Consider the following 8,171-nt stretch of genomic DNA (forward strand, 5'->3'; position numbering starts at 1 on the left):
ATGATGTGTTTGGGCTGGCCTGAGAACGTCGAGGGATCCTCCCAGGGGAGCTTGACGAAATGACCAGGGAGAGGAAAATCTGGGCTTCCCTGCTCAAGCTGGTACCCTCACAACCCAATCGTACTGTAGAATGAAGCGCTTGAAAATGAATGGATGGGTGGAAAGGGCGCGGTGGATATGAGAGCCGTTCATTGTCCTGTTTTACAAGTTATCAAGTCAACAGTAATATTTTGCTGCACACAAAAACTTGTGTAATACTTTGTAATTGCAGCCACATTTGATTTATGCATCTCTGTTGTATTTTTTTTTTAGTGTGCAATCCCATATGGTTTTGAAATGTTCTGCCAACATGCTCTACAGAGATTTTTTGTTTTGTCCTCAGGAATGTTGTAAACATCTTCTTGAGACAATAACACTGTCTGCCTTTGACATGCTTTGAAGTGTGTTATATGCTTGGGACCTACACACGTGGACAAAATTGTTGGTACCCCCTCAGTTAAAGAAGGAAAAACCCACAATTCTCACTGAAATCACTTGAAACTTACAAAAGTAACAATAAATAAAAAAAAATTGAAAATTAAATAATCAAAATCAGCCATCACATTTGAATTGCTGATTAACATAATTATTTAAAAAAAAAAACTAATGAAACAGGCCTGGACAAAAATGATGGTACCCATAACTTCATATTTTGTTGCACAACCTTTTGAGGCAAATCACCGCAATTAAGCGATTTCTGTATTTGTCAATGAGCGTTCTGCAGCTGTCAACAGGTATTTTGGCCCACTCCTCATGAGCAAACTGCTCCAGTTGTCTCAGGTTTGATGGGTGTCTTCTCCAAATGGCATGTTTCAGCTCCTTCCACAGATATTCAATGGGATTCAGATCTGGGCTCATGGAAGGCCACTTTAGAATAGTCCAACGCTTTTCTCTCAGCCATTCTTGGGTGTTTTTGGCTGTGTGTTTTGGATCGTTGTCCTGTTGGAAGACCCATGACCTGGACTGAGACCAAGCTTTCTGACACTAGGCAGCACATTTCTCTCCAGAATGCCTTGATAGTCTACAGATTTCATTTTACCTTGCACACATTCAAGACACCCTGTGCCAGATGCAGCAAAGCAGCCCCAAAACATTACTGAGCCTCCTCCATGTTTCATCGTAGGGACAGTGTTCTTTTTCTTCGTATGCTTGGTTTTTGAGTCTATCAACATAGAGTTGATGTGCCTTACCAAAAAGCTCTAGTTTGGTATCATCTGTCCAAAGGACATTCTCCCAGAAGCTTTGTGGCTTGTCAACATGCATTTTTGCAAATTCCAGTCTCACTTTTTTATGATTTTTTTTCAGCAGTGGTGTTGTCTCCGACGAAGTCCACTTTGGCTCAAACAACGACGAATGGTGCGATCTGACACTGATGTACCTTAGTCTTGGAGTTCACCTTTAATTTCTTTGGAGGTTGTTCTGGGCTCTTTGGATACAATTCGAACGATCCGTCGCTTCAATTTGTCATCAATTTTCCTCTTGCGGCCACATCCAGAGAGGTTGGCTACTGTCCCGTGGGTCTTGAACTTCTGAATAATATGAGCCACTGTTGTCACAGGAACTTCAAGCTGTTTAGGGATGGTCTTATAGCCTTTACCTTTAAGATGTTTGTCTATAATTTTTTTTCGGATGTCCTGGGACAATTCTCTCCTTTGCTTTCTGTTGTCCATGTTCAGTGTGGTACACACCTTTTCACCAAACAGCAGAGTGACAACTTGTCTCCCTTTAAATTGGCAGACTGACTGATTATGAGTTTGGAAACACCTGTGATGTCAATTAAAGGACACACCTGAGTTGATCATGTCAGTATGGTCAAATAGTTTTCAATCTTTTAATAGAGGTACCATCATCCAGGTCTGTTTCATTAGTTTGGTTTTTAAAATAATTATGTTAATCAGCAATTCAAAAGTGATGGCTGATTTTGATTATTTAATTTTCAAAATTTATTGAATAATTGAATAATTAAATAATCAAAATCAGCCATCAATCCCGAATTTTTTTATTTATTGTTACTTTTGTAAGTTTCAAGTGATTTCAGTGAGAATTGTGGGTTTTTCCTTCTTTAACTGAGGGGTACCAACAATTTTGTCCACGTGTGTATATTTTCTTTGACATGCACTGGATACAAATGCAGAGGTAAAGCAAATTGAATGCATTGCTTTTTCCAAAGTGTCCAGAGTGAGCCATTGTAGTCAGAAACCAAACAGGTTACAAACAGCCTTCTAACCAAATATCCACAGCACCCTTGTTTCTGACTAAAGTCCTCATGGTGTAATTATATAATTGATTGTAAAATTGTAAAATTGTGTTGCAACTGTGACTGTATATCGGCTTAACATTTTCGAACTCTGTTACAGTTTGTTCAAGAGTCTGGCATCTATCCTACTACAGACGGAAGAACGATGGGGATAGAATATTAGACTCCAATGAGAACAGCCAAAGTGAATATGTTCCAGATTCAGAATCTGATTCAGATTCAAGCATGATTTTGGAAAGAATACCATCATTGCCCAGTAGTAGTTCATCTAACAGATTGGACACATATGTAACAAACGAAGCCAGCACGTCAAAATGTTTGCCCCTTCTTGCCAAGCCCGCAGAAGTCACTCCCGGTGGAACACCAGATTCAGAGGTTTCTAATGAAGACTCATCAAATAGGCATGTGAGAAATACAGATAAACAAACTCTACCTCTTGAGTTGAGCAACAGAAACTACTGTTTTGTATGTGGTAAACCACCAAGTAGACTGACTCGCCACCTGAAAGTACATGTCTCACCCTGAAGTTTCATATGCATTTTATCTCCCTGAACACTCACAGGAACGCAAAGCGCTATTTCTTAAAATGCGAAACCAGGGCAATTTTCAACATAACACTGGGATCCTCAGAGGTGAAAAAGGACAATTAAAAGTAAAAAGGAGGCCTAAAGCTCCTGCTATGACTCAAAAATTCTTGCACTGTATGCACTGTCAGGGATTATACGTACGCAAAGAACTGTGGAGACATGTCCGAAGATGTCCTTTTAGGCCAGAAAGGGAGAATTTGGACAAACAAGAAGGACGAACCAGAGTTCTGTGTTTGGCTACAGCCCAACAGACTGTATTCAGCCAACACTTCTCAAGTGGAATTTGAAAGATTCTTACTCGAATGAACACGGATGATATTGGCCTGGCAGTGCGAAATGACCTATCCATTGTTCAATTGGCCTAGTCCTTGTACTGCAAACATGGACAAGACTCAACAAAGCATGAATACATTCGTCAAAAGCTCCGAGAAGTGGGACGACTGCTGATTTGTCTGCGTGCTGACTTCTCTATCAACAGCATGGAAGAAGCCATAAAGCCCTCTGATTGAAGAATCGTTTATGTATATAGATGTTATCATATAAAAACACATTGATACACATTGATTGTACACCAACTAACACACACACACACACACACACACACACACACTCACACTACAGACGAACCAATTCCTTATATGGTGTTATTTTCAAACCTGTAACCGCCTTCTTTGTATCCCTTGTAATAAAACGAGGAGGAGAGCCCGAAAACCCTGAAAGACACTGGTGCTCTCTCCCTCTTTTGCAAAAGATCGTGTTTGACTCAAAGTTTTGGCTTTTCTCCAGTCTCTCATTATTGATAACTCTGACACCCTCTAACTTCCTGACAGTTATTCAAGCTGTGAAGAAAGTTGCTGGGTTTAATGATGAAAGCCTCTCCTATGAAACACCAAGCCTAGCTTTGAAATTGGGACAATCGCTCAAGAAAATCTGCGACCACATTCATTCTCGTGCCCGAATGGCAGAAGATGACACATTGGTGAAGTCAACAGAAACTTTCATGAAACTGTACAGATCTCAGTGGTGTGAGCTGGTTTCCCACAAAGCTCTGCACACTCTGAGCAGTGCCAAGTATAATAAACCTACAACACTGCCCTTCACAGAGGATGTCCAGGTACTTCACCAGTACCTCCAGAAGACGGCACACAGTGCAGTTACTAACTTGAAAAAGCAAGCAACACCAAAGAACTACGCTGAGCTTGCTAAAGTTACTTTAGCACAAATTATTGTATTCAATCGTAGACGCGCTGGAGAAGTCTCAAAAATACTCTTCAAAAGTTTTGACGAGGGGAACAGAACACAGCTGCATAAAGATGTAGCCATAGGCCTGTCCAAGCTGGAACAGAGGTTGTGCAACTATTTCACCAGAGTAGAAATTGTTGGGAAAAGAGAGAGAAAGGTTGTCTAGCCCCCTCTCCGAGCCGGAAGAGGGGGGCAAGAAAAAGGAAAAAAGAAGAAAGCTGCAGACAGGCTCAATTAACTAAATGCTTTTGAATATAAATGTGTTGGGGGATTTAAAGATTTCTACTGAAGTGGCTGCGCGAACTTCCATAGGTAGGGCATTCCATAGTACTAGCGTGAATGGAAAATGCCCTTGATCCCGCGGACTTCTTTTTAGCCCGCGGGGTCGATAGCAAATCGGCATTTTGTGATCGAAGTTGTTGGGATGGAACATATGGTGATAGTAAGTCGACGAGATAGGAAGGAGCTTAACCGTGTAAAATTTTATAAGTAATTAACAGCACCTTAAAATCACATCTCACATGTATTGGAAGCCAATGGAGGTCAGCGAGAATCGGAGTAATATGATTGAACTTTCTCGTCCTTGTCAATAGTCTCGCTGCTGCATTCTGTACAGACTGCAGGCTTTTAATGTAGGACATGGGAAGTCCAAGAGCACAAAACGTTACAATAGTCTAGGCGCGACGTAACAAATGCATGAATTAATGTTTCTGCATCGCTAAGAGAAAGAATAGGGCATATTTTAGCTATATTGCGGAGGTGAAAAAACGCCGTTCTTGTCATGTTATTAATATGTGTTCGAAAGGATAGAGATGAGTCAAATATCACGCCGAGATTTTTTGCAGAACTACTTTGGGAAATAATACAATAATTTTCCAGGTTCAACGTGGTATTCTTAATCAAGTGCTGATGATGAGCAGGGCCAATAATTAACATCTCTGTTTTACTAGGGTTGAGAAGCAGAAAATTGGAAGACATCCATTGTTTAATCTCGGCAAGGCAGGCCTCCAGTTGACTGCACTTGCACGGATCTGTTATTTCTAAGGGCATATAGAGTTGGGTATCATCAGCATAGCAATGAAAACTAATAGCATGTTTGCGTATAATATCGCCAAGAGGAATCATGTAGATGTTGAACAGTAAGGGACCAAGTACTGACCCCTGCGGGACACCACATGAGACGGAGAAAGACTCAGAGATCGCATCACCATAAGATACACTATGCGTCCTTCCCAGGATGTAAGATCTGAACCAAGAAAGTGCTGATCCCGAGATACCAACACATGATCTAAGACGTTCTATAAAAATATGATGATCAATAGTGTCAAATGCGGCACTAAAATCAAGCAATAATAATATTGATGAGATGTTCGAATCCATGGCTAAGAGAAGATCATTCGTCACTTTTACAAGGGCTGTCTCAGTTGAGTGGTTGTCCCTAAAACCTGACTGAAGGAGTTCAAATCTATTGTTCTCTATCATAAAATCGCTAAGCTGTTGTGCTACAACTTTCTCAAGAATTTTGGCAATAAACGGAAGGTGTGACACTGGCCTATAGATAAAGAGATTTTCAGGATCTAGGTGAGGTTTCTTAAGTAATGGTTGGATGACGGCCGTCTTAAAAGCTTCAGGTACAATGCCAGAGGAGAGTGACAGGTTGATAATATTCAAGACAGATGACCCTAAGACCAGGAATAAGTCTTTCACGAGTTTGCCTGGAAGCGGGTCGAGCATGCGGGACGTCGGCTTTGCTGCATTAACCTGGTGTGTAAGACACTCCAGGGATACTAAATCAAACTGGGACAGGGTAACCAGACTTTCTTGAACCTGATTGTCCGAACTAGCATCAACAATCACAGCCGAGGGAGTAAGTGGCGCTGCCTTTTTTATTTCGTCCCTTATTAGCTGAATCCGCTGAGTAAAGAATTGCATGAAATCGTGTGCTAAATGGAAGGAACTATGATTAATCTGCTGCTGTTGCGTTAGCTGTGCTACTGTGTCAAATAAATATTTTGGGTTGTTTTTATTAAGACTAATCATTTTGGAAAAGTCATTTGTATTTGCTAATCTAAGAGCCTCTTTATATTTCAGCAAGCTATTGCACCAGGCCTGACGAAAAACCTCGAGTTTAGTTGTTCGCCATTTACGCTAAAGGAATATAAGAGTTTGAGCTTCAAGTAGTTCATAAGATGTTGCTACATTCTGTGTATGAGAGTGTGAGACTGTAAAGTGAACAAAACAATATGGGGTGCAAGGGAGTGTAAGAATGGAATGTTTCAGAGCAAGCGGTGCTAGTCGCGGGGACGAGATGGCCTTGGCACCTGGTGAAAAACAACTTTGAGGAAAACTACAACCAGGAGGAGTAAGCAAGCAATTCTGCAGGGGAAGAAAGACCAATGAGAGCAAGCTAAAGTTAACAACAGTATACACATAGCCAATAAAATAATGCCAGGCTTTTGTTCATGTGCCATTTGCATATTGTGTAGTATAACTCATTGCTGGGCAACTCGGATGAGAGTACGTCTGCTGGTGGCAACAGCGGCGTACAGGGCTGTATTGAGAGGGACCCGAGACCCAGGTGCTTGTATTAGATCTGCGTGTTAGGAATAAATCCACTCGTGTGTGAAAATGCCGGCTTCCTGATACCTTTCTATTGCAGAACGAGCGCGCAAATTGTTGGATGAGTGGCAGTTGGGTAAGGTCACAAATTGGAGTCAGATTACTAACTTGAGTTTATGTTGAATTAGAAATAAAATCCAACAATTTATGGTGACCCCGACGTGATGCAAGAGAGGTAAAAGAAGTCTGGGACTTCAAGAAGTCTGGGACTTCATGAAAAACCACAAGAGTCTGGGACTCGGGTCTGGGACCCACGTCCACACCAGGTGACGACCTGATAAAGGAGCCACACGTCCGACCGTCTTTCCTCTTGGGCCTACAGTGAAACAAGGTAGGCAGATTCCTTTTCAAATTCTGCACATTGGGAATGCTAAATTATAAGAGGAAGGAGGAGCGGAACGGCGTAAAAGTGTAACAGTGTGGACGTTAGTAGGGTATAAAATCTGGGATTTACCTACTAGAATAGTTTGGAACTATTCGTGGTTACGATACGGTTTAAAATCTGGGATTTACGTATCAGTGTGGAAGCGTGGAAGTGTGTGAGTGTGAAAACTAAAATTGTTCTGCGTAAAAAGTGATTGGGACACACACGGGTGGATTTCAGGATGGCGGATAAGAGGGAGTGTGATAGGGGTCTCGGGTGTGGCACTTCAGACGAACGGACTGAAGTCTGGTCGGAGATTAATGGTCATTACGCTAAGCTGGAATCACAGTTGATTAGTGGAACAGAAAGTAAGAAAATTTAAGTAAGAAAAAGTAAATTTAAGTAAAATTTAAGTAAGAATAAGTAAATTTAAGTAAGAAAAAGTAAGAAAAAGTCAGAAGTTGTTTCTGAAATTAAAGAAGGATGAATTGTTTTGCGGAGAACCTGGAACATGGGACATGTCGAAGTTAGCGCGGCAGTGACAGAAAAAGGAATGCAGAATGTTGTAAATTTGGTTGTGAAAGTTATGGTGGAAGATGGCATAAAACAATGGATGAGTTATGGAGAGAACTAGAAAGTCAGTTGTTGGCATGTGTGGAAAAGAAGATGCAAAAAGTAAAACAAGCAAAGTGGAAAAAGTGTGGGTGAAATGGAAGGAGGATAAAAAGGTTAATAGAGATAAATGTACATTTGCACAGTTGGCTAAGGATTTCAAATGGCAGAAAGGGAAGTCATTGCAGTGGAAAAAGAGTTGAGGGAGAAGATAGAGGAAAGTGGATGGACAAAGAGGAGAAATTTAACCAAAGAAAAATAAAGGAGTATGAAAAGTTGCAGTGCAATTTGCATGAAAATTGTTTGATGATGACTGCTGTGGCTGCTGGTCAGGAGGGAAAAGAGGGTCACTTTGACCCGCCATTGGGTGTTACAAAACAGGGCAGGATCGCTGCACCCCTGAGCACACTGAGCCATCCCAAACTGCATCTAATGGTCAACGAGTAACTTT

At 41.2% G+C, this 8,171-nt stretch overlaps 1 long non-coding RNA gene across 7 annotated transcripts in view; it reads left to right on the forward strand.

Annotated features, from left to right (window-relative positions):
• Positions 1-5,577, forward strand: part of LOC148425204 (uncharacterized) — a 29,250-nt gene extending 23,673 nt beyond the window's left edge. For all 7 annotated transcript variants that reach the window (XR_015865409.1, XR_015865408.1, XR_015865406.1 and 4 more), the window contains one exon: positions 2,397-5,577. This is a non-coding gene — a long non-coding RNA (uncharacterized LOC148425204). The remainder of the gene's footprint in view (positions 1-2,396) is intronic.
• The last annotated feature ends 2,594 nt before the right edge of the window (positions 5,578-8,171 follow it).

The sequence above is a fragment of the Hippichthys cyanospilos genome, chromosome 4 (assembly GCF_059441005.1).
Source record: "Hippichthys cyanospilos isolate Australia breed blue-spotted pipefish chromosome 4, RoL_Hcya_1.0, whole genome shotgun sequence".
In the NCBI taxonomy this organism is placed as follows: domain Eukaryota; kingdom Metazoa; phylum Chordata; class Actinopteri; order Syngnathiformes; family Syngnathidae; genus Hippichthys; species Hippichthys cyanospilos.